Source organism: Eptatretus burgeri, chromosome 6, assembly GCF_056783735.1.
Source record: "Eptatretus burgeri isolate ZD-2024b chromosome 6, Ebu_testis_v1, whole genome shotgun sequence".
NCBI lineage: Eukaryota > Metazoa > Chordata > Myxini > Myxiniformes > Myxinidae > Eptatretus > Eptatretus burgeri.
Window position 1 is genome coordinate 60557187 of NC_140966.1, and position 27746 is coordinate 60584932.

At 42.6% G+C, this 27746-nt stretch overlaps 1 protein-coding gene and 1 long non-coding RNA gene across 2 annotated transcripts in view; one reads left to right on the forward strand and one right to left on the reverse strand.

The window, feature by feature from the left end:
* The window catches only part of LOC147024903 (uncharacterized), a 112928-nt gene extending 110192 nt beyond the window's left edge, over positions 1-2736 (reverse strand). Inside the window, exon 1 of the mRNA XM_085885266.1 lies at positions 2264-2736. The gene's annotated coding sequence lies outside the window, so the exon portion shown is untranslated. The remainder of the gene's footprint in view (positions 1-2263) is intronic.
* A 3568-nt stretch (positions 2737-6304) lies between these two features.
* On the forward strand, positions 6305-27406 carry LOC147024904 (uncharacterized). The gene is made up of 2 exons (XR_015059259.1): positions 6305-6683; positions 25504-27406. It is a non-coding gene; the product is annotated as an uncharacterized LOC147024904 (long non-coding RNA).
* The last annotated feature ends 340 nt before the right edge of the window (positions 27407-27746 follow it).

Sequence of the window (27746 nt, forward strand, 5' to 3'; positions counted from 1 at the left end):
GGTGGCAAGAAACGACCACGAGGTGGGGGAGTTACGTCGTCTCCCACCGGACTCCCAGAATTGTAGGCCGTCACTCATGGATAATTCCGTGATGCGGCGGGTCGCTTAACCGACCGTGGACGCCAATACCTCCACCGCGTGGTGTGAGGTATTTTTGTCTGGAATCAATTTATCTAATTAACCACGCCCTCGGTACGCCTTGCCCAAACCGGATCACTCTACCAACTACAGTAGGGTACCAACTACCAACTCCGGATCAGATGCAGCCAAGCGGAACTACCAAGGACGTACGTCAAGAATGAACAGATTATCGGAGATAAAGACCCAGCTTAAACTCAAATCCGAACCATGCTGGACCAATGAAGGAAAAGAGAAAAATGAACTGGGAACATTTCTACAATAATTTATTTACAATCAACTTACAAAAGAAGGACACAGGGCAGACTTACACGGGAATAAAACAGGCAAGATTTACAATGATCAAATAAAAGCACTTATGCAATTCTACTTAAAGACTGCCGCACACTCAGACGAAAATAAACCCAGATGTATGGCAAAGGGATGCCCACAGCCAGAGAGGGAGGTGAGCTGAGGTTGCAGTTCTTTCTGGTACCTGAACGTGGGAGGGAAGGGATGCCCCATGGTGCGGCACCTGTCAATGGTCGTGCGGCTCGGTCCACGGCCGCACGCGTGGAGACCGTGTCTGCGAAGGAGCCCGGGTCGAGTAGAGCGGAGTCCGAGGCGGGGATCAGGGCTGCAGACAGAACCCAACGAGAGACCCGGTCAAGGTCGGGTCGAGGTCTTCCCAGCTCTCTCACACTCAAAACGAACGACCCCCAAAGAGCGCAAGCACTCTTCGACCTTCCTCCTTTCTTTCGCTACCAGCCAACGAACTGTCTCACTCCAACACTCCTCACTCCAACGCTTCTCGCTCTCAGGGTTGCTTCGTAATGTATAGATCTCCCTCAGCGGGGAGGGGCCTTGGTGAATCTGACGTCACTGTCTGCGCTGATTGGACGGGGCTTCCATGGGTCCACCCTTTCTGGGCGGCGTTCGGCCATGCCGGGAAGCCCGCCCACTCCACGCGTGTCTGGATTCGCCAAAAAGGTACTGCACAAAGATTTTTCCTCCGAAAGCGAGAAGAAGGCACTGTGGTTCAAAATAAAAGGAGAGAAATTATTTAAAAACCTAACTAAAAGCCATCGCAACGCACCCCAGTGTCTCCCCTCTACACACAAGGTAGGGATATATCTACACATATACTTAACGGAATAACTGACTTCGGGACAACTGTACGTTTGTATGCATTCGGTTCCTAGAACCGTAACAATATTTAAGGTGTCGATTTACTTCTGTCATGTCTTTGTATGTGCCTTCGACACTCACAGTGATGACAAATATGAAGCAAGTCTTGATCAGTTGTTTATTGATGGTGTTGATGCTGTTACTGGCAAGAATTGCTTTGTGGACTTATCTGTTGAAGGGCTGAAGGTGAAGGTCAAGTTGGACACTGGTGTGCAGCTATCTGTCATACCCTTTTCCCTTTATCATCCATCGTTTTCCCCCACATCCATCGTTCATCGTCACTCTCAAAGCATATGGGGGGCGTCGGGTTGCCCATAAATATAAAGATAACCTTCACTGCCAGACAGACAACAGAAAGGGCAAGTTTGAGTTCTCAGTCGTTGATTCCTCAGCACCACCTACTTGTCAGACTGTCGGCTTGCATTGCCCTCGACCTGATTTAATTTTGTGACAACAACGTCGATATTTGTTCTGTGCACCGGCAGCCAGAACCACTTACCTTGTCACGCATAACCTAGTCATTTGCAGATATCTTTCACGCCCTCGGAATATTCAACCGTCCACATCATATTGAGTTGGATGTCGTGTGTCCAGTGATCGAACCTACATATATTAATATATTGTTATAGAATTCAGTTCAATGAGGGAATGGACGCAATGAACAGGTTTACATTCACACAAGGTCATTTATTATAAATAAGCACGTATGCAATTAAACAAGGCAAAACACGTATGCACCTATACAAGCAACAAAAGCACGACAAAAGAACGACAACCGTCTACTTATTATGTACAGTCACTTGCACTTAACAGCAGTTCCTACTTATTAGACGGGCCCACGGACACACGTACGCACACACGCACACACACAAACACCAAAGAATTGGTGGCCGAGGCCTTTAATAACGAGCTCCAGCTCGGAGGACAGGTGAGCTGAAACCCAGAGCCTATCTCGAACCTCTCCACCTCGTGTGGTCTTCAAGTTGTTCGGACCCGGGCTCCAGCGAGAGCGAGCTGGATCCAATCGCCGTGAGCTGCGAACCTTCCCGAGCTCCCGCGAATCCTCCCGCGCTTCTCAACACGTGCTGGTGAGACGAGGCTCCGATCCTTCCCGCCGATGTGTCACTTCCCCGAAGAACCACCTCCCGCCATTCTCAACACGTGCTGGTGAGACGAGGCGCCGATCCTTCCTGCCGATGCGTCGCTTCCCCGAGGAACCACCTCCCGCGCTTTTCAACATGAAGCAGAACAGCCAAGCAGAAGCTGAAGCTCACGGAACCATCAAAGCAACAAGCCTCCAAAAAGCCTCCTCCCGAGCCAGGCCTCAGCCGAAGCTCACTGAGCCAGCCGAAGCAAAAAGCTCCCAAAGGCCTCAACCCTAACCCAAGCCAAACAGCACCCGGAGGTCTGCTGAACGACTACTCTCTGCCGAAGCAAAAAGCTTACTCAACGAGAACAAAGAAAGGATCTCGTCCTTATCCTTCTCCGCCCTTCCCCCGATCCCGGCGTGACACATGCCCTCGTGCTCCATCCCCCGCTCAGCCACGGGTGGGAGGGAGTTGTTGACATCATGAGTCACGGGACGGCCGGGTGGTTCTTGCTCTTCGCAGAAGAGGGGGAGGGATGTCTCCATTGTTCGTTCCCTAACTATTAAATCGATCCGCAGCGCATCTAATCGATTTCTGAACATTTAAACAATGGAAGGTGAGCTATCTAGGGAAGAAGCACTTATCGACATAGCTGATGAAAGGAACCTGTATGTTGGGTGCAATCGAATTCCCAAATTCGAAACAATATATATCTGTGAATATATATGTGAATATACAGTATATATGTATATATTTTAGGGACAAGATTTAGAAGCAAACACAGAATTGGGGCATTCAGCCTTCTCACGAGCAGTGTCGGCTGTGTTGCCATTTGAAGTGTAGGAAGGGATGGAAGGAGAGCATACAACAGAGACAGACTTGACAAGGAGCTACCACGTTTCAGAGGTGGGAGAGAAGTTTGAAAGTTAATTCAGGAGATTGGGATGATGTTGTTTTCTTGCTCTCCTGAGGGTAGACACACACTTGCTGCGACTTTGTGGAATGACATGAGGTTGCCTTCAGTTGGATTTGCCTTCCAGGAGGAGAATGCAAGTTGTTTTAAAGCAACAGCCTCACCCCATGATTCAGACTACCAAGAGCAGGATGATGGATAAGATAACTGAAGATGACAAAGTAATAATCTGTGCATAAGAGAGAGCAGGTTTCTGTGGAAGAATTCCCAGGCAGAGTTAATATCAGTGTTTGTGGTGGTAGAAACACGAGACCAGTCCTGAAGTGTGATGGCTGCCTTCATTTCCAACCAGATTGCTTGAGTGAACTGCCACACTCGAGGTGCAGAGGCTGTTCTCTGAGAATGGCCAGAGAGAATGTTTACCTTCACCAGCACGTGATCAGAAGAGCCAATTGGGGCAGAGGTCGAGCATTATACATTGGTGGGGAACATTGTCATCACAAAATCCAGGAGGGAAGATTTTCCATTGGGAGAAATCCAGGTGGGAAAGTTCACAGATTGAACCAGACCCATGGAGTCACAGAATCCTTTGCAGAAGTGTCATGGCTTGTGAGAGAGGTACCAACACCCAGCCAATTAGCGTGGTGTGATAATTGAAGTCACCACATGTGAGGAAGAGAGAGTTGGGATGAATGAATGAAAGTTTGTGCACGTCATCTCAAAGAGAGATGTTGATGAAGTTATCACTGTTGCAAGAATGGTGCAACACGCAAACATGAGGTGAGAATGGAGGGGAAGTCGCAACCAGAGGTATCCTGGGGTTTAGGACGGGGTTCAGCTCGATCAAACTGGAGGAAGCAATCGGCAGGGAGAGCCAATAAGAAGTCATTGATGTCCTGTGGGAGGAAGGATTCAGTTACGCAGATGATGTCCGGTTTATCCGACGTGGCCTGGATTGAGACATCTGGCAGGTTGGAACAGAGACCTTGGATGTTTGAGTTCCACACGATTTGGGACAAGGGAGGGGAGCTCCTGATGGGCAGGGGTGAAATTGCGGGGGGGGAGGAGAAGTAGAGGAGGAAAGGGATAAGTTTTGAAGTGGCAGGATGAGGTTGAAGTCGAGAGGAAGCAGGACGATGGAGGAGCAGAAGAGGAGGATGGTATTGACTTGGAGGGGTTTGATACCATTAATGGACATGAAGGGTAAATGTTTGGTGTGTGCACATGGCTTTTGCAAAATTAACGCCTCAGGAATTGCAAACTGGAAAATCTGAATTGACCGTTTATGGATGAAGTCACCTTGCAATCGAAGGACACGGACTCACATTTACTCACATATGTAATTAGTGGGCACACTCACGTTCCCAGGAAACATAATTAATAGAAAGAGCACCAACATTGCAGTAGTACGTAATTAATGGACATACTCACTTTCCAATAGAACGTAATTAATGGACATACTCACTTTCCAATAGTACGTAATTAATGGACATACTCACTTTCCAATAGTACGTAATTAATAGACAAACACAGAGTTCTGCACAGACAAGTGAACACAAAATGAACCAAATGCAACATCCAGTCCTCTGGAGAGGGTAACAACACGGCTGGACCAATCTCCACCAGCTTTTACATACATCCTGGGGGTACCAAGGGTCAGGTCATGGGCACAAAACACCCCTTCCCCACAAAACACCCTTCCCCACAAAACACCCCTTTCCTACAAAACACCCCTTCCCCACACCTGCAAGGTAATTCTTTGTTTGTGCGAGTGTTTGAATGTCTGACAAATAATTAATCAATGAGTTGGCTCAAAACAAGGAAACAAGGCCATTTGGTCGAAAATCACCGTGGTGCACTCTCAGGTAAGATTTTGCTGCAGCTTTAAACAGAAATCTTCTTGATGTGTTTAGAATCTCAATAACCCGTTCGTGATCGAATAGAGTCACTCATCTTGTCTCTGAATGCAATATATACATATATATATATATATATGTATATATATATATATATATATATATATATATATATATATATATATATATATATATATATATATATATATATATATATATATATATATATATATATATATATATATATATATATATATATATATATATATATATATAAATATATATATATATATATATATATATATATATATATATATATATATATAAATATATCTAAACTCATATATATATATATATATATATATATATATATATATATATATATATATATATATATATATATATATATATATATATATATATATATATATATATATATATATATATATACAAACATGCACACACATTCGCTCCATTTTATTTCGATATAACGTTGTGGAAAGTTGTTGTGCGAAGATAACAAATTGTAATCGGTGTGCTTGAAGTGGTATTCCGTGTATCTCTTCCCTCAGATCAGATATCTCCAGACACTTCCCAAGTCACTTCTTCGAGATAAAAACAAACTTATAACCTTAAACTTTCTTTTCATGTTGTTCTTCTTCAACCACCATCCCTTGTTTTGGGTGTGCAGTGGGAACAGTTGTTGTGCAAGTTTTTCACGAACTGGTTGGCGAATCCTTTTGGTGACCGGTAGGAATTTGTAATTTGTTCAGGTTACCGGCGATAACTCGACAACTCTTTTCAAGAAACATCATGGGATCTCTCACATCCACCAACACCCCCAGCCCTGGTACATGATCCTCCACCTTCACGTCCTTTGGTGGGATGGGGCACACACACATCAATGTCTCGCCCTTCATGCAAAAATACAGGGTTCAGGAAAACAGGGTCTTCAACACCAGGGTGTCCAACCCCGAATCGATAACATCGAAATTATTAAACCCGAAATGTTCTTGAGGGGAGCGGGAGTTTCTCGATGAGGTGATTTCATATTTAAATTAGTCCGTTCACACATGTGGTTTGGGCCTTGGAATTAAAATCACCACAGAGATTTTTATCGTTGATAAATAAATAACTCCGTTTGAGAAAGCACGAACGACGTGATGACGTGTTTCCGCTGACGTGACGGATCACCACACGGACACGGAGGATAAAACACTCATGGAGCGAAGACGAAGAGTGAAATATCCTGTTAACGTTACACTCGACGACATGACAGGATAAAATTCACTTAGTGTTGTGAAAAAGCCGTGTGAGGTACCTCAGTTGTGTTTTCTTCTTCACGATCCGCACCTTGAGAGATAAATAAATTCTTTCGATGAATCTTCAATGAAATATTCGGGAGCCGACTTCACACACGTCGATCACCGCGAGAGAAGCACACCGAACTGATTGGTTGGAACAATACCCTGACTTCTGTGACGTAACGTTCCACTGTTACCATGGGATACATTGCGTGATGTAAGTGTCGGGAGTTGTCGTAGTTCTAGTTGTTGTCGTGCTTTTGTTGGAATTTCTACAATTCTATTTAATGTCGCTCACTCTCCTCACACCTACTAGTACACGGTCAGAACCGCAGTAGGTAAGGTGGAGAATTTTAAGAGAAAGCAGCACCAAAAGAGAGAGGGAGGGAAAGAAAGAACAAATTACCAAAATAACACATCTATCTATAGTCCATGGGCCCAGGCAGAAATCTGGTACCATCTGAGGAACCCAAACTTTAGGGCTTCTAAGTTATTGGTAGGGACAATATGATTATTTCAATATGTGATAACTGTTCCAGAAGAGCAGCTTCGTGTATGTATTTTGCATTTTTGCCATTTTAGCATTCTGTGATATTGACGATTTGGGGGAAAATCAAAAAAGAAAATGATCCGTATCTTGCCAAAAGGTGACCACGTGTGACTTCTTTAAGGTCACACTGAGGTGAACAGAGCTGCTATCCACCAGGAGCGACTCCTTGAGGAATATCTGCCTACGAGAGATTCTGATGAGAATCGTTCTACAGAGTAACCATGAAAAATATGCTTTTGCCTCATAACGTCACCAAATGACGTCATAATGTCTCAAGCTTGACATATCCAGAAAGCACTCATCGAGGTGTTCAATTTGAGGTACTACACGATTGGTTCCTAAAACTGCAAAATTTGACCTTGGGGTCAAATATGTTTGACCATAGGCGCTAACCATGAAGGTCAAGGCCAATCACCACCAAAAATTAATCAGCTGAGCGCCAGACCATGAACTATATTCCCATGAAGTTTGAAGACGATCCGATCAAAATTACTCAAAAAATAAGGGTTTCGTCGACTTCCCTGATTTGCGACAAAGTGACCTTGACCTTTGACCTTGACCTTCAAAATTTTATGTGCTGAAAGGGACCTCTATAGGCCTCTGATATGCGAAGTTACAAAAATTTCCAATGATAACTGTGCTCTGCAGATTGATTTATACGTGGTTACAGACCAAAGATTAAAAAAAAAAAACAAAAAAAAAAACATGTTAAGGTCAAGGCCAATCGCCACCAAAAATTAATCAGCTGAGCGCCAGACCATGAACTATATTCTCATGAAGTTTGAAGACGATCCGATCAAAATTACTCAAAAAATAAGGGTTTCGTCGACTCCCCTGATTTGCAAAGTGACCTTGACCTTTGACCTTGACCTTCAAAATTTTGTGCACTGAAAGGGACCTCTATAGGCCTCTGATATGCGAAGTTACAAAAATTTCCAATGATAACTGTGCTCTGCAGAGTGATTTATACGTGATTACAGACCAAAAAAAAAACAAAAACAAAAAAACATATGAAGGTCAAGGCCAATCGCCACCAAAAATTAATCAGCTGAGCGCCAGACCATGAACTATATTCCCATGAAGTTTGAAGATGATCCGATCAAAATTACTCAAAAAATAAGGGTTTCGTCGATTCCCCTGATTTGCGACAGTGACCTTGACCTTTAACCTTGACCTTCAAAATTCTGTGCACTGAAAGGGACCTCTATAGGCCTCTGATATGCGAAGTTACAAAAATTTCCAATGATAACTGTGCTCTGCAGAATTTTTTATACGTGATTACAGACAAACAAAAAAAAAATAATGAATAAAAAAACATACAAGCTGACTAACATATCTTGCAAAAACTTCGTTTTGGCAAGATAAAAAACCAAGGACCACTGGGAGGAAGTGGCAGAGCTGAAGTCCACGCAGGAGGAAGCAGACACCCGAATGCTTCTGCATGCTCTGCATGCAGCGGAGGCTGGGTACAAGGCTGTGGTGATCACTGCCGAAGATACAGATGTCCTCGTGCTGTGTCTTGCCCTCGATAAGGACATCCCATGCCCCGTGTATCAGAAGTGTGGTACGCAAACCCGCACACGGTTCCGAGACATTGACAAGCTTGCTAGATCGATGGGAGACAGTGTCTGTGATGCCCTGGTTGGACTGCACGTGTTCTCCGGTTGTGATACAGTCAGTGCCTTTGCAGGCCGGGGAAAGATGGGCGCCTTGAAGCAAATGAAGTCTCATAAGACATACCAAGAGGCCTTCAGTCAGCTCGGTCATTCATGCGAAGTCTCCACCGAGCTCTTTCAGAAGCTGAAAGAGGTCACCTGCCACATGTACGTGCCGTCTACCAACCAACACCACGAAAGTCAATGAACTCCGACATCAACTCTTCTGCGCCAGACCGGGAGAGATAGAGTCCAGTCAGCTTCCACCATGTGAAGACTGCCTCTTCATGCACGTCCTCCGTGCAAATTACCAGGCTGCTATTTGGAGGCGCTGTCTGCAATGCCAACCCTATGTTCCAAGTCCCAAGGGTTGTGGATGGACCACTGATGATGACGGGAAACTGGCCATCGAGTGGATGCAGGGTTCTCCAGCACCGGATGCAGTGTTGCAACTGCTTTCCTGCAAGTGTGGACTGTCGTGCAAACTCCCAGACTGCACGTGCCTTGCCAATAGCCTGAAGTGCACTGACATGTGCAAGTTGCGAACCTGCAGCAACCAGCCCGCTGATGTCGAGGAAGAGGTTGTAGACCTCGCGGCCTCTGATGCTGATAACAGTGATGAAGACGAGACGACTGATCTATGGTGTGAATGTTTTGGCACAATCACAAGGACATTCATGACTACAAATATGCATGAGTAAAACATAGTACATAAACATGCCACAGTAGCGTGGTGAAATTTGGGTTATCCGTAAATTTCACATTTTGGACGCTTGTTGGAACTTGGGTAGGGGAAGGGCAATTCCTTTAACTGTGGTAAAAACTTGTAAAATGTTCATAAATGTTTTCCTCATACAACATGTGCATGTTGTAGGCTACTGCGGTTCAGTAACACTACCCAGGGAACTTGTATGACAATATTATAAATTAAAATGCACTGAAAATCACTAATCAGCAACATTTTGATAGGCCCTATAGTTCGCCCCTTTCTGCCATAAAACAAATTCTGCCTTCAGGAATGACAGAAAGGATTATTCGGATGGTATAAATAAAACATTTCAGACATGTATTTGTGGTTTGCAGTTCATTCTAGCCCCATATGTGGAAACAGCAATTGCATCATTAGTGAATGTTTCTGAGTTTGCCTTTTCGCTTTCATTATGCGGAGGGTGGGTACATTCCAGAGATGAAAACTACCAATAAGCTGCCAGTCTGCAATGGTTATCACATCAAAATATGATATATATATATATATACCAATTAAAAAATCATAACTTGGATTGGTTTCCTTAGATGGTACCGACAAGTGGAATTTCTGGCCTGGGCCCATGGACTATACTAAAAAAATTAGAATATGTTTGTTTGTATGTATGTGTGTATTTGTTCGTCCTTTATAGGCGGCCGAACCATTGGATGGAATGAGATGAAACTTGGCATGAGTGATCCTTGGGACATGAGAACGGACATGGAGGGGGGGGGGTCAAGTTCAAGGTCAAAGGTCACGGGGTCAAGGGGTCAAGGTCACCGGGTAACTTCAATTTCTCAATTTCATCCGATCGAAACGGGATCAACGCCATTCGACAGATAATCAAAATTAATACTGAAGGACCAATTTTGTGCCCCGTCTGTGACGGGGTTTCGGCTAGTGGACTACTATAATTCCAGCAATCTCTGTGTCTGTCTGTCTGTGACCGCTGTTTCTCGACAACCACTGGTCCGATGTAATTGAAACTTGCCAGGTATATTGCTAGGGACCTGAGTATGTGCCTTTTCAAGGTTTGATATTAATCGGACAAGTGCTTCCCAAGTTATGGCCATTTATTTACCAAACCAATGACAGGACACGGTGCTATGACGTCACAATTCTTCTTCTTCGTTTGATATGATGTTACGATTGATGCTGGGGACCTGAGTATGTGCCTTTTCAAGGTTTGATATCGTTCTTCTTCATCCGTTTCAGTTGTTTCCCAAGTGTTGGCGATTTATTTACCAAACCAATGACAGGACACCTTGCTGCGGCGATTTATTTACCAAACCAATGACAGGACACCTTGCTGCGGCCATTTATTTACCAAACCAATGACAGGACATGTTGCTGCATAGGCGTGGCCGAAGGGGAAAGGGCGTCTTAGTTACCGTGGCATAGGAGTGGCAATGGTTAATGGCAGCGAATGTCATGGCTAGCAAAGACAGGGAGGTAAACTTGATTTTAATTAACTCTGTGTGTGTAAGTATCACAGCAGTTGTTACTTCAATGCAAGTGATAATTTGTGGAATGCATGTGAACATTCCGTACGAGTACGCACTACTTCCGGATAGTGATGACTTACTGTATTTTAATAATTTCTCGATTTCTTATGCGCATTTATAGATAAACACAATGCCCCAATCCAGTCGTCGTTTATGAGAGCGAAGAAACAGCCTGTGTGGTTGTTTGAAAGTTTTTGGGTTTTTTTTGCACGTGCGGGCACGCACATACGGGCACGCAAGAGCGAAGGAACGGCCTGTGTGGTTGTTGTTTCTGGCACACGGTTTGAAAGTTTATTTATTTGTTTTTGCACGTACGGCCACGCACTAGTTTATCTGAATGTGAGCAAAGTGCCGTGTGGAGAGATACTACAAAGTGCTTCGTTTGTGGTCGAAGTTTCCTTAAATTTTGAACAGTGTTACAATATTCTGCCGCCTTATATTCTGAGACGATGCGTGAGCGTATCAAGCCATTCAGGCTCACAGCACTGTGTTCCACCACATTCCTTTCAATTTTTGCCTTCCTAGTTTTATATATTGCCATCTTTGCACAAGTTAAAATAAAGTTGACAAGGAGATCTCGTGACTTGCTCTGCTTCTTCACTGGGTGTCCGATGATGAAGAGTGTTGGTGAGAAGTGAAACCAGAAGCACAAAAGTAAGTTTTTTCATCAGTAAGAAAATTGGCTGAAGATGGCGCCATTGTAGGTACTGTACATGTGAAATACCATTTCTCTTTCATCACAAAAGCAGCATTCCTCTGGAACGTTATAGACTGGTTTGATTTCCAGCAAATCGGATTTCATGAGGAATTTTTGAGGAAAAGCAAACAAATAGGTGTATCTGGAGCAGATTTTTGTGCTGAGTATGAATATGTTGTTTGTGTTTTCCAAATTTGCCTAATTAGGTCACTTATTAAGGTCAAAGGACAATTGGTGCAAAACTCATATTTTTACAAAATATGTTTTATTTTACATCCCAAATACAGATATGCAAACTATTTGTCAATATCTTTTATATTAAATCATACAAATATTGTCAAAGTTTAGAAATGAACAGAAAACATGATAAGCTGGGCAAGAATTTAAAAATGTGCTTATTTAAGCTTCATGAGGCATTTTTGAGGAAAAGCAAACAAATAGGTGTGTCTGGAGCGGATTTTTGTGCTGAGTATGAATATGTTGTTTGTGTTTCCCAAATTCGGTCACTAATTAAGGTCAAAGGTCAATAGGTGCAAAATTCTTAATTTTTACAAAATATGTTCTTTCACCTGCCAAGCATGCTAAACACAGATATGAAAACAGTTTTTCAATATCCTTTATAATGAATCCTATACAGGTCGTCACAGTTTACAAATTAATGGAAAATCTGAAAGAAGTATTGACTTCTTTTGAGAATATCTCCTTAACGGTAAGACTACAACTTGTTGTGAATATCTACATAGATTCCACCAGCTGAAAGCCCCAGCGACCACAGTTCTCTGGCTTCCTTTCATTGCATTCATTCCTGGGAACAGGAACATGATGTTAGTTTTCAGGATTTCGCCTAATTAGCATGCTAATTAGCATCAATCTTTAATTAGAGCAAAACACAGATTTTCATGAAATTCATTTTTGGTGCCATTTTCCTTTCTTAGTGCAAATATACAAAGCTTTTATAGCTTCTTCTTACACCAGATATGTATATCAATCAATAAACATTTGAATTAATTGGAGAATGTGAAAGGAATTATTGTTTCTATTGCCAATATCTCTGTAACTGTTCAACTTTTGATTTTCAGAATTTAAGACCTTAATACGGCACTGCCACCTATGTATACAATCATGTACTACTAGCCGAAACTCCATCACAGACGGATTCCGTTCCATGAGCCCAATATGACAACCATTGGCGGCTCTTGTAAGAGCCGGATCCCAGTCGATGTACTCCATGGCCTTACCTAATGAGGCCTACAAAACGTCCTTGTACACGACATTTTTGGTGTACACTACTCCTTGTGAAGAAGTCCCCTAATTTGTGCACGTGTCTACTTGATGTACAAACACTATGTCAAAACTTCTCAGGTCACAGTACCGAGAAAAACATGACGCGACCACTAGGAGGAGCACAAAATTGGTCCTTCAGTATTAATATAGAGATACAATGTTTCTTTTTACATATTTTGTGTCAAATTCATGTCTAATAATAGATGGACAAGCAATGATAATGTCATTGGGGAAGCCAATGCATGTGAATACGTTCGGGGAATATGCTGATGTAGTTGTCAAACATGTTTTGAAGCAAGGAGAAGCCTACAATAGGATTGATGTGACATTCGATCGGTACAATGACCTGCCCATCAAAGGCGATACACGAGTAAAGCGAACGAAGAAGTCCAGGCCAATTCATCGACTGATTGAAGACGATGATGTACCCCTTCCAAACAAATGGACAGACTTCATGGCATCTACTGACAACAAGAGGGACCTTTGCCTGTATCTCTCTAATGCACTTGCTACAGCTCCGAGTGAGAAGACCATTGTTGTAGGTGGAGGTTTTGTGTCCGAGACGGAGGTACGAAGTACTGATGCGAACATGAATACAGATTTGTTGGAAAGCACCCATGAGGAGGCGGATACTCGTATTGTACTTCATTGCATTCACAGCAATGAACAAACAATAGTGGTGACTGCTCGTGATACAGATATCCTGATCTTACTTTTGGCACACTTCAACAAACTGACTTGCTCGCAGTTGTGGCTCAAGGCTGGAACATCGAAAAATCCGAAGTATGTTCCTATTCATGACATTAGGAAACAACTTGGCATTAGTGACCAAGTATATGAAACAATTCCAGCCTTCCATGCCATTACAGGTTGCGATACCGTATCATACTTATCTGGACACTCCAAGAAGTCTGCATGAAATGTATTCATTGAACACAACAATCTCCTGAAGGATCTTGGAAGGTCACCAACTCTGTCCATGGACGTTTCTGATGATGCCAAGAAATTCATCTGTCACATTTAAAAGACTTCATCCCAGAACTGACAAGGCCCAGGTGAAGCTGTTCAGTAAATGTAATGCACCAGATTCGATGCCACCATCAAGTGATGCTGCTCAATATCACATACAACGGACTAACTACCAAAGCCTTGTATGGATAGAGGGCTGCCATCCCAAGCCAGTCATTCCTTCCCCAACTGAGTCCGGATGGAAACTGGTTGACGGGGTTCTTAAACCTGTGCTCACATCTCTTCCTCCCATTCCAAAGGCTTGCAAAGACATTGTGGAGTGTAGCTGCACAAAGGGTTGTGTCAGCAATAGGTGCTCATGCAAGAAATGGAACTTGCAATGCACAGAGGCTTGCAAATGTAGTGACTCAGAAACTGCAAAATGCAAAAATAAGGCCCAATAAAAGGCTTCCCACCATACACTATACATTACAGTCATCTTGCCCATGCTGGACTAGTCCTTAAGTTGTTTCAACAATGTTGTTGCGGTTTCATGGTGGGGAAACGATGGTTGTGAAATCCACCTTTGATGATTTCAATATTTCATGATATCATATTTCAAGTTAATTTCATGAAACTTAGTATTTTGCACTAACGAACCATTGGTGGCACTAATTTGCATCATTAATTAGCATGTTAATTAACCCAAATCTTTAACACAAATATCATCTTCCTGTAACCCAGACCCTAAGCAATATGGATGCCAGAGAACTGTGGTACTGGTGCATGTTGCATATTAAGTTATTTAGATGAAAATCTGTATTTTGCACTAAAATGAACACTTCCAATTAGCATGCTAATTAGCCGAAATCTACAAAACAAACATTATGTTCATGTACCACAGACCCAATGCAATGATGGAAACCAGGGTACTGTGGTCACTAGTGTATTTTGCTGTCCAAAATAAGTAGCAATCCATCCTACCGTAAAAAAATGAAAAGTCCAGCTGTTTAGGATATATTCATGAATAAAGTGAATATCTCCTTCACGTTTTCTGTTAATTTCTAAACTTTGACAATATTTGTATGATTTAATATAAATGATATTGACAAATAGTTTGCATATCTGTATTTTGGATGTAAAAATAAGAGTTTTGCACCAATTGTCCTTTGACCTTAATAAGTGACCTAATTCGGCAAATTTGGGAAACACAAACAACATATTCATACTCAGCACAAAAATCCGCTCCAGATACACCTATTTGTTTGCTTTTCCTCAAAAATGCCCCATGAAGCTTAAATAAGCACATTTTTAAATTTCTTGCCCAGCTTATCAGTGAAATGCTGCATCATGGCTCCAGAGATTAAGGCACCATGCAGCAATCTCCAACTTAAATCCACCATTGTTCTTGGCGTTGGGTGAAGATGGAGTGAACCCCAACATGGATGACTTTGAAAAGTAAGTGGAAGAATCTCACGCCAGGGAGTATCTCGTTGGGTTGCAAGAGCCATGTAGTGGAGTGAGTGCATGACCAGCAGGTGTACGTTCTTCCTTGACAGTTCACATAATGACATTTTTGCTGTGCCAGGGGGCCAACCCATGTTGTGTGCGGACGGTGGCTGAGGGAGCTCACAATATCGTGGTTCGATTTTTAAGTCCATGAAGTTGCTGCTGTGGACATCTTCAAAGTTCCATCATCCTCATTGGGATTCTCTAGGTATGCCAAGCAATCAGGAGGCAAACACATTTTAACCTCTTGGAGTATCCTTGAGAGGATTCTAATTGTCTGTAGGCCCATTTTCACAAGTTCCTCTGATGAGAGAAGGCCTCTCTTCCTATCATTCAGAAGGTCTCCCACTGTGGATATATTACCAGTCAAGAGCTTCCATCTTAATGAGCATGAAGCCAGGGTTGGGCCTTGCAGAAGAGGGTTGAGAAAGAGTAGTTCTTCATCCAAGAATTTGCTGGGAGAACGATCTGCTCCTTTTATGTCAGCAACATGCCAAGTCCTCAGCATTTCTTGATAAAAGAGAGGCAATGTCGAACTTGACAGGTTGTGTGAAGTAATGGTAAAAATATGCCTTTCATACCCAAGATTTAACACTTTGCTGAAAAAGTACGACGCCAAAGAGCACCATTGCGGTGCAGGATTTGCATACAGGTAGCATTGAATGGTCTTCAGCCTAGATGTGTGGTAGTGGCTTCGAAGGCAGGGAAAGGACTGTCCACCTTTATCCAAGGGCAAGCTAAGAATGCCCAAGGAAACCCAGTGTTTGCCATTCCAAAAGTAGTCCAAAAACTTCCTCTGCATCTCAACCAGAAACTCCTCTGGAATGCTTATGCAAGAGATCTTGAACATCAACTTTGGAATGATAAATTGTTTAATGAGGAGTGTTTTCCCTCTCAATAACAGGACTTTTAGCAGCCCACTCCAGTCTCTCAACTTTGCTTCTATATTGTCCCCTAAAGTGTTCCAGTTGACAAGTGGTGAGCACCCACTTGAGGTGGATAAATGTACCTCCAAGTATTTTAGCTCATTGTGACTCCATGTCAATTCCTGAAAAGGTTTTGGGAACTCTGTGATTTGCATTGGTCCAATCAGAAGGCCAGAACTTTTCCTCCAATTTATTGTCGCAGATGATGCTGTTGAGTAGACCAACTGACAATCATAAACGGCTTGCATGTCCCTTGCACTGCTGGCAAAAACCAGGACGTCCTCTGCGTATGCAGAAAGTATGAGGGACAGCCTGTTGTTTGGTACCACAAATGCGTTAGCCTTCGCCTCATCAAATAAAGGAAGGGAATAATGATGCACAGGGAATAAAGTTGGCCGGACAAGGGACATCCTTGTCTTATTCCTCTTTTGAATGGAAAGGGTGCGAGTGCGTGACCATTCACTTTAACTCGGCATTCTGCCGACATGTACAACGTCTGGATCATGCCTACGTAACTCCTCCCCAACCCAAAAGTTATCAGGGTGTCAAAGTGGTAATCATGGTTCATTTGGTCAAAAGCTCTCTTGATCCAAGGAAAGGAATCTCACTCGAGTCCGAGTCTTGTCTGCATACTGTATTACATCTCTGACCAGGGATATGTTGTCATATATTGTTCTGCCTGGGATGGTGTATGACTGGTCAGGGTGATTAATTTTGGTAACACCAGTACCAGACGATTTGACAGCATTTTTGGCATGATTTTGTAGTCCACGCACAACAGAAACACTGACCGATACTTCCTTATGTCTCTCAAGTAACCCTCCTTAGGAATCAAAGCCAAAGTTGCTCGCCTCCAATACAGTGGCATTTGGCCTGTATCACCTGCTTCCTGAGCTACATTAAGGTAGTCAAGTCCGATCAAATCTCATACTTTAGTGTAAAATTCACAAGACAAGCCATCCACTCCAGGGGACTTATCCAGCGACAGGCTATGCAGAGCAATTGTAAATTCTTCCAAAGAAAATGGAGCTTCCAGTGTCTGTCTGTCTGTCTGTCTCTCTCTCTCTCTCTCTCTCTCTCTCTCTCTCTCTCTCTCTCTCTCTCTCTCTCTCTCTCTCTCTCTCTCTCTCTCTCTCTCTCTCTCTCTCTCTCTCTCTCTCTCTCTCTCTCTCTCTCTCTCTCTCTCTCTCTCTCTCTCTCTCTCTCTCTCTCTCTCTCTCTCTCTCTCTCTCTCTCTCTCTCTCTCTCTCTCTCTCTCTCTCTCTCTCTCTCTGTATTCTGAAGTCGCTTCAGGGAGACCGTTCCACAAAGTGCCACAAGCATCCGCATCCACCTTCTTACCTGAGTAGAGTTGAGCATAAAAACCTCAAATTCGTTCATGAACATGCATCAGGATCATTGAGCAAGGAGCCATCTTCTGCCAGAAGACTGGATATCGTCCTAAGTCAACCTTTGCGCTTTTCCAAAGTTTTGAGATCACTCAGGGCATTTTCATCCTCGATAAGAAACTGCAACCGAGAGGGAACGAATGCTCCTTGTGCCTTTATTCGACGACATGCTTTGAGGGTGCTCTTCTTTTCCTCATAAGCACGTAATTCAGCAGGGGTGATCATAGTCAAGCGACACTCAAGATGCAACAATTCCTCTTCGAGCTGAGCAATTTCTACTCCAATTGCTTTGCTTGATCCATGCGAGTATTCCTGGCATAACAATTTCAGCCATGCTTTCCCAACATCCCACCAGAGTCCAAGTGAACAAAAATCTCCTTTTCTATCTCTCCAGGCTTGCCAAAAGTTGCTGACGTTTAACAAAAAAGCTTCATCCTTGACTAAAGCATTGTTGAGATGCCAAAACCCAGTGCCATGCCTTGCCTCAGCCAGGTAAAGCTAAATCTAGGCCAGATTATGATCTGCAAAATGTGCCTATTTTATACCGGAGCAACTTGCACTCCTGCACCAACGGTGAGACAAGTAAAATCGATCTAGTCGGGATTGTGAGATATCGCCACCCCTGATACTAGTGTAAGTAAATGATTTATCTGTGGGGTGCTGTACACACCAAATGTCTCTCAGGTTGAACAGTGTTGCCACTTGTAATACTTTAGCAGAAAGACTGTGCAGTTCTTTACCAACTCTATCTAGGGAGGGATTAAGAGTGCAATTAAAATCCCCTCCAAGAATCACACTCGTCGCCAGACAAGGTGAGCATGAATCTCCGCATGTGATTAAAGAACCGCACCCTTGCAGCTCCTATACATGTTGCATAAATGTTGACGAAGTTAACAACAAAATCTTCAAGCCTTACCTTTACATGTAACAAATGACCCAAACCGACTTCATTTACGACAAGTATTTCAGGTTTCAAACTTGGTGAAAAGAGGATAGCAACTCCGTAAAATGGATCTGTGAGGTGACTGAAAAAAGCCAATCCTTGCCATTGATTTTCCCCACGGAAGGCAGCCTCTTGGGTTGTGTGGGTCTCCTGTAGAAATGCTACTCCAAGTTTCTCCTTAAAACAGAATGACAGTACTTGGTGCAAACGAAATGCATCTTTACACCCGTTAACATTCAGTGATCCCAGGCGAAGACATAATGACGTCATTACATATAATGGGAGTTATAGAAGGAGAAACACAGTCTAAACCAACTCATGCTTAGCCCCATAACTTAGCAACTTTGCAAGAAACTTCCTGACTCGAACTTGTTTGGCCGAACCTGAAGTCTTGCTTTTTTGTCCATCTCTCCTCAGTATATACAGGGAATGCACGAGTGTTTTGAAGTCTTTCCACCGGTTTAGAGCAGTTTCAACTTTCTTCCGACTGTGCAAACTTTGCTCAAGGAACTCTAATATTTCATGGCCAGGAATACACGAATGATGTCCTGAGGGCAGTTCCGATTCAATGTCCGCTGATCCTTGATCCCCTTCCCAGTCACCGGTGCTCTCCTCATCTTCGCTGTATGGGAGCTCATGGTCTTTCTCCTTTGGTACATTTGCAATGTATGACAAAACTTCTACCTCGTGGTCACTTAAAACTGACTTTGCACCTTCTCCTGGTGACAGATGAACACTCCGTTGGTATGAACAAAGCAGTCCTTGCTTTACCGCTTGGCAAAGCTATAGGGATTGAAGACGCTTTGATGGTAGGGACAGGGAGATCATCCGTTTGAGGTGCTATGGTAGAACTGTGCTCGACTCCACTGTCTACATCTACTGTGGACATTGTGGCAGCACTCCAGACCTCGATCAGTGCAGGTAATGCCTTTGTCACTTATTAAGGTTAGGGTTAAATCTACTACGCTCCAGATCGAATGAAATCTGTTGCTGGGCTCTACTGCAATCTTCATTAACTGAAATCTTCTGCGGTGATCCACTGCAATCTACTAGAAACACGAGCTCCTGAATGAAACGGCAAGGGAGTGTGTTTTTCCTCGACAAGTTGTACAACTTCCAGGAGTTTGATTTATTTTTCAGCAATAAAATCCAGTTTTCACATGGTTCTGTCCAGTGATCCTGTTCCTATTATCATAAACTAAAAATAATGCATGTATGCAATTTATATGGTTTTAATTAAAAACAGACATGTCAGTTTTATGAATTCTATTCTCTGTATCATTCCACAATTCAATTTCTTTCAATTATTGTTTTGTAAATTGGTCTCAAATTTCAAATTACCTTATTCAAGGTATCTAGCTAGCCCTGTTGATTTTTCAATGGGTGACTGCTGGTCTTTAAATAATTTCAAGTACCTGGGTACTTTTTCCCCAGGTAGCACCAGGGACCTCCCCCAACCCAAGTATGTTTTCAATGTAAAGTTTAAATCATGTTCAGGAGTTACATGTAAAGACTAGAAAGGCACTTGGTGGACCGCATCCCTCCGCCACGTAATGCCTGATCCACGAGAACATATCGGGCCCAATACATTTTTGAAACATCATGCAATACATATTGGTTTAGCCCAATCTCTCAATGGTGACGAATCACTGAGAAAATTAAATAATTCTCGTATCCAGATCCGGATAAGGAACTTCACCACAATCGAATCAATTTGTCCCCTTGCTGATAAAAGTGAAGAGCTTTCTCATACATTGATCATTACATATTTAATAGTGTCACCCCAATTACCAAGTTTGAAGTTATGTTACTTGGAACCTCCTTATCATTACTCGTCAATAAACGGCTATCTCACCCTTCTGGCGTATTTGTCTCGAGAAAGCATCTTTACCACATTTTGTAAAATTTAATCAAAAAAAATTAAGCCCTCTTTCAATTCCTACCAACCCACTCATCATCGCCTCTAACTTGCCACATATGTTTATTTACTTCACATCATGCATATGTGAAATACACTTTATAAATCCTTTGTTTGCACACTGTTCAGACTTCGAAACTCAGGTGAAACCCAAAAGGACAGATTGAAGTTTATTTTTTTTTGAAGACTTCAAATATTAATAATGACTATTTTCTTTGCTCCACTTGCCTTTCTTTCAAGATAGATGACATGTTGTACATAAACTCAGCAGTACTCTTGATTGTACGAATATTTTCTTTGTGCGGTGTCAAGAACACCGCTTCCTCCATCACTCCATAACAAAATATGCATCACCTCGTTTCCTCAGTGGTAATCAAAACGTAACTTCATTTCCTCAAAAGGTTGCTTTATTTAACGACAGAAGATGTGTTGTTGTTCAGTCTTCAAATGTACACCAGAGGTCGATGAAGCCTGAGACCTCCACAGAGAGAAGAAAATGGCAGGGATTTGATTTTGAAACTCGGCACTGGATAGTCAGACGGATATATATATATATATATATATATATATATATATATATATATATATATATATATATATATATATATATATATATATCTTATCCCTGTGTCGTAAGAGGCGACCAGGGTTGCGTCAGGAAAGGAATCCGGCATAAATCCTGTGCCAAATCATTGGGCAGATCATAACGGATGATACGCTGTGGCGACCCCTAACAGGAGCAGCCGAAAGAAGAAGATATATATATATATATATATATATATATATATATATATATATATATATATATATATATATATATATATATATATATACACACACATATGTATATTGTTACAGTTGTGGAAATTCACAGAGCACAATATAGGTCCGTAGATCAGTTATGTTGATAAGTCTGTGTTCAGATAGATTTCCCCACCGATGTTTAAAGGGTATTATTCGTGTAACCGGGCTGTGATCTTTGAGGGAGCTGTTTTTCTTTTACTATCTTTATTTTGGACCAACCGCTTCACAACAACCACCTCCACCACCAACATCGCTCTCAACAACCACCATCGCTCTCATCAACCATCTCTACAACAACCACCACAACATCCCCTCACAACTTACGCAACAACGAACAGCAACGCCTCACCGTCATCTCCATTGTGCCGCCATCTTTGCGCCAGTGACGGCGAATTCACCCACGTCCGCTCTCCTTCGTTGGCACCAGGGTCGTTGATTTCACCCACGTCCGCTCTCTCCGAGCTTTGCATCGAAATCGGATCAGGAGATCGAAGGGGGCGGAGCCAGCGGGGGGTCAGGGGTGAGGGATCGGAGATCAAACCTCGCCTCAAGGATCCCATATAAAGGCGCACAGACGCCAAGCGCGCAGTTGTGAGGAGTTGTGAGGAGTTGTGTGGAGCCGCGTTGGGAGCTGGATCAGTCTGTAGTCTGGAGTCTGCAGTCGGAGAGGAGCTGGAGAGAGTGGAGGAGACGGGAGGCTGGAGCGCAGCTTGCTGTGCCGTGCCGATCTGTGGGTCTCTGGGAAGAGGCCGGAGAGGAGTCGCCAACCAGCGGCATAATGGTCCGAGGTGATCGGGTCCCGGGACAGTCCAAACGACGTGGAGGAACGGACGGGCTCTTAAGAGAGCATCAACTCTGAAAGAGCAAAGGCCCATTCGTTCCTTTGAGGCGTTGTTTACGCGGCCCGATCGATCGGGCCGCATGACGGGGCCTGGACCGCACCGCGGTCACGCCAGCTGCCGTGTGGACGGGACGCCGAGGAGCACCCAGCGAGTTGCCACGAAAGCGGCAGGTAACCAGCGCGGCCTCTCGGAGCTCCTTCGGTCTCCCAAGCTCTGAGAAACATTAAAGGCTTACGAGCCCGGGCCTTTTCTTTCTGGGGGTTTGAATGAACGTTGTGGCGCCATGTCTTTAAGTAGAACTTTTCAGCGCATGTAAATAAATAATAGTAGAATGGTGGTAGTTCTTTTTCTTGCTTGTGTTTTGTCCCATACGTGCATTGGTTGCATACATGACTGCATGATTGCATATGTGTCGTTCTATAAATAAATGTCCTTGTGTGAATGTTAACCCGTTCGTCGCATCCTTTTCCTTCAAATTGAACTGCCGTATTGCATTCGCAATAATAGCTGGCTTTTTAATAGCCGATAATAGAATCGAATCCAACGGAGCTTTCGCGATAATACCCCACTCGGTTTTCCCAAAACGGAGTGAGCTGCTAAAGCGGCTCATTTCCAAGCAGGCCCCGTTGAGGTACAGTCTCTCGGTAGTCTGCACACGCGATTAATTAGGTAAATCGACCATTAGGCGATCGGACCCTGTAGCGCCGGTAGAGTGTTGACTAGGCTGTGGTGTGCATAAAAACACACCCATAGCGGGATTTCGGCGTTGTTCCGAAAGCTGCGACTAGATTGCTACGTCGGTGGGCTAGTGTGGCCGCTATTAGCTAGAAACGGTCGTCCGCACGCCGGTGGGGGGAAATCTGTAACAATAAAAAAAATATATATATATATTATTGTATATAAATAATCATATATATTTTGGCCTGTCTGTTTATCTGTCATGTCATAACTTGAGAACGGATTAACAAATTTCAATAAATCAAACTACGGTGGATTCAGGGAACCACAAAGAAGGTTTTTGATGAAACTTTTTTTTGTTTTATGGGTACATGGGCACACGTGGCGAAACTGAAAACACCAACTTGTGACGCAGGTTATCCCTGCACTCCCAGGAATCCTTTTTCTTCTTGCCCCATTGATGAGCCATCACAGCAAAGATTGGTATTTCCGTCAGCGAAGCGATGGGTCTTATATTCTAGTATTACATATAGAGGAGAAGGAAACCATATACTGTATGGAGGAGAAGGAAACTAATATATATATATATATATATATATATATATATATATATATATATATATATATATATATACATATATATAGATATATATATATATATATACATATATATATATATATAGATATATATATATATATATATATATATATATATACATATATATAGATATATATATATATATATATATATATATATATATATATATATATATATATATATATATATATATATATATATATATATATATATATATATATATATATATATATATATATATATATATATATATACACATACATATATATATATATATATATATACACATACATATATATATATATATATATATATATATATATATATATATATATATATATATATATATATATATACATACATATATATACACATACATAATGTTGACTTCATGCTTATCCATTCTGACACACACAATGGCGTCAAGATATAAGCACCTCCTCTCACCCCCTCTTGCACTGGTCCCCCAGTAGTCCATGAGCTTAGATGGAAATTGGTACCATCTTAAGGGACCAGAAAAAGTGATATGACTGAAGACACAAATGTAGATGACAAAAAAGCATGACGGACCTTTGAGTAGAGTCGCTCGTTAACTAGAAAGGGCACTCATAGAGCGCATGCCTTCGCCGCCACTACTTTTTTTGTTCTTGGAATGAGTGTGGGAACTGGTTTCATATGAATGGTCTTATGACACAAACCACATATCTATAATGTCATGACCCCCCCCCGACTTTCGGGGGCTACGGACTAAACAACAATTAACTCACGTCATTTTGGCGAGTCTTCACTCGCAAGCTCGGTGAATACAACGTTTCAACAAGAGAAGGTAATCTCGTTTGATGCTGGTTTCATGCAAATCGAATAAGAATTGACTGAGTTATGCTGAAAACCGCATATTTTTCAAGGGCGTGACCCCCCCCCCGACATTTTACCCCAACCGGTGACATGTTATGACGTCATTGTGTCACAAGATTGGGCATTAAATTCTGAACATTTTGGTGCTGGGTTCATGTAAAAGCGGACAAGAATTGACCGCGTTATGACAAAAACCGCATATTTTTCAAGGTCGTGACCCCCCTGACCTTTGACCCCTAACCGGTAACAAGAGTATGGGCATCATTGTGTCATATTGCATATCACAAGATGAGGCGTTGAATTCTGAACATTTTGGCGTTAGTTGCATGCAAATTGAATAAAAATTGACCGTGTTATCGTAAAAAGACGATTTTGACCTTTTCGTGACCTTGACCTTGACCTTTGACCCGAACGATCCCAAAATCTAATCGAATGCTTCCTGGCTAATAACCAATCATCCCACCAAATTTCATGCAATTCGGTTTAATACTTTTTGAGTTATACGAATCACAAGATTACAAATAAATAAATAAATAAACAAATACACGCCGACCAAAACATAACCTTTCGCAGAATGCGAAGGTAATTATGTCCAATTTTCTGGTTTAGACCATTAATCGCTCGGACGGCGCTTTTGCGGACAAGATTTAAGGGTGTGTGGTCAGTTTGTGCCATGTATCCTTATGCTTCCACATCATATAGCGTATTCCCACATACCATTGGAAAGCGGACTTAATTTCCTATCCATCGGTATATAATATGTGACTATAGGTTAAATGATAAGCATTTTATAGGCTATAACATGCTTCGCTAAATAATCGCGCAAGGCAATTTGACAGCACAAATGGTCATTAAAAGTATACTTGTTCACAAAATTGTTCAAGAACTTCACAACATATACGTTTTCTTCTGCTATTGAATTGAACATGTAGCATCTTTAAAACTGTCAGATTAATTAATAAAACAGTATCCTTTTAATTTTGCAGTTTGGAAGTAAAATGCATGATTTGTGATATGGATGTGATTTAATTTTCCTTTCAAATGAAGTGCATTACATTTGAGTAATGACTCCATCAAATCATAAACGTGATAAAATTAGCGTATTTGTGGATATACCCCTGCTGCACATAAAGCTGTGTAAAATGCTTGAGCTACTCTACTCAGATGTCCATCATGCATTTTTGTGTTCCAGATACATCAACCTAACAGAAAATCACAACAAACCTTGGTCCCTCAAGATGGTACCAATTGGCCAGAAATGGCCCTCCAGCTCATGGACTACAGCCCAAGTCTGTTGGAAGAGATTATGGGGCCTTACCTGGCAGTGAAAGGAAGGAGAAACAAAGGGGAGTGCTCTGGAAGCAAGGCTGGAAATGTGAACGAGATGAAGAGGCTCGCTGGGAGGCGGAAACGTGGGCCACCACAAGGCGCGCTATGAAGATGACGTCTTGTGGCTGGTTGTGTCTCTGGTGGATCACATGGAGCCCTGGACATCAACGAAGAGAGCTTGGAGAGTGCTGTGGTTGGAGAGGAGAGGCTCAATGGGGCGTGGAGGAGTTGGTTGTTACAAGGTGTACATAGCTTTGTGGCCTGCAGATAGGGGAGGAACTCCGCAATTGGTCGTGTCTCCAATGGACTGTCTGGAATCCCAGATGGTTTTCATGCTGCCATGTTAACGGCGGACGCTGCTGGTTTTGTGGGCCATGGAGGCAATACCTGAGCGATATGATGCTGCTTTTCTCCCTGGTGGGGCTGTCCAATGGTTCGTGTGGCAATTTCCAGAGGGAAAAATTCTTACCGGAGCATCGGAGCATGGTGGGGGAGGAGAAATTTAAGGAGAAATTTATCATGTGTTGGAAAAAAAAAGAAAAAAAAAGAAGAGAATCTCGAATAATTAATAGGACACAGACCCCTTACAGGTGAAGTCCTGTGTCTGTGCAGCCACATTGAGCACCTGGAATGTGTGCTGAAGAAAATAAAGACTGCACATCCTCTCGTGGGATGGAAGATCGTCTCAGAGAGACAGTGATCTGCACCAAGGCGAGAAGCTGGAAAGGTGCTCCCTGTCTCTGGAAAAATCTAAAGTAAAGCTCCAGAAATTAAGCTTAAATAAAGAAAGCTGGAGTGTAGAGAAGGAAACCATCCTCCACTATAAAGTGTATTCTATGCATGAAAAGTGGGAGATTTGTGGTTGGGGAAACAGATTTATGGACCAACTAAAGAAAACAAAATTGGCCACCAGAACGGAGATGGTCCTGCTTTATAAATTTGAAAGGATTGCATCAACAATCCAAAGACACCTGATGAAGAAAGGAGTAGAGGAAATAACAGCTCGGGGCAGCCAAGTGACAGGAGAGGTGAGGGCGATGGGAGCTGAGGGCTGTCGAGGTGGCGGTGAAGCATGAAGGTGGAGAGGGAGATGGTGGGGAGTTGGCTACGGTGACATTGAGAGGGGCTCCACAGCAATGACGGAGCTCAGAACGTGACGTAGCTCCGGGAGACCAGCAGCAGAGATGAAGTGTAATGGAGGGAGGGGATGTGGGTCTACTGGAGGGGGGTGTGCAGGTGGAGGGGGGGGGCGAGCAGAACCGGCCCACTGACATGGACCAGGTGACACCTACACAGAAGGAGCAAATGGAAACGGTAGTGGTGGATGATGATCAGCAGGAAGAGTAGAGAGGATGACAAAATAGAAGTGAGGAGGAAGATGAGGATGATGAAGAGCAGAATGGATTGCAAGAACAAAAAATTATGACGAAGTTAACAATGGGAGAAGACAAAACGAGAAATTTCAAGATAACCCGAAAATATTCTACCGCGAACTAGGGAAACAAAAGCAAAATGTATCAACTTCCCCTAAAGAAGATAACCTGGAAGATTTTTGGAAAGCAAATTATGAAGATCCAAAACAACACAACAAGAATGTGGAATGGATCTGAAACTTGTAAAAGAAAAACCACCACGGAAGCAAAATTTTGATAGTGTCCCACATTCATCATTGAAGTGTTCCACTTGATGGGCATGGACCGAATGGCCTCCTGTGTTAAAGTTCTTTGTAAGGGAACTTATCACTACATAAAGCTCTTTCTAACCACTGAGTGACTCACTCTCTCACTCACTGATATAAATGTTTAGTACTGTACCTTCAAAGTTTGGTAGGAAGCTGAAATTTTTTATACTGATGCAACTCAAAGCCATTATCACAGGAAAAATACAGAACAGCACTCAGGAGAGTGCTTACATCCACCAGGTTGAACAGTTCACGTTTTGTATCCCAATGATGGGCTTGATCTGGATCCAGACCTGAACCAAAATCGAATCGGCTTGTTATGGTCACCTACCCAACTCATCCACTTAGTTTTGTCATAACTCATCGACAACTGTTTGAAATATCATGCTACACATATCGTTTTTGGCCCAATCTCTCAATGGTAA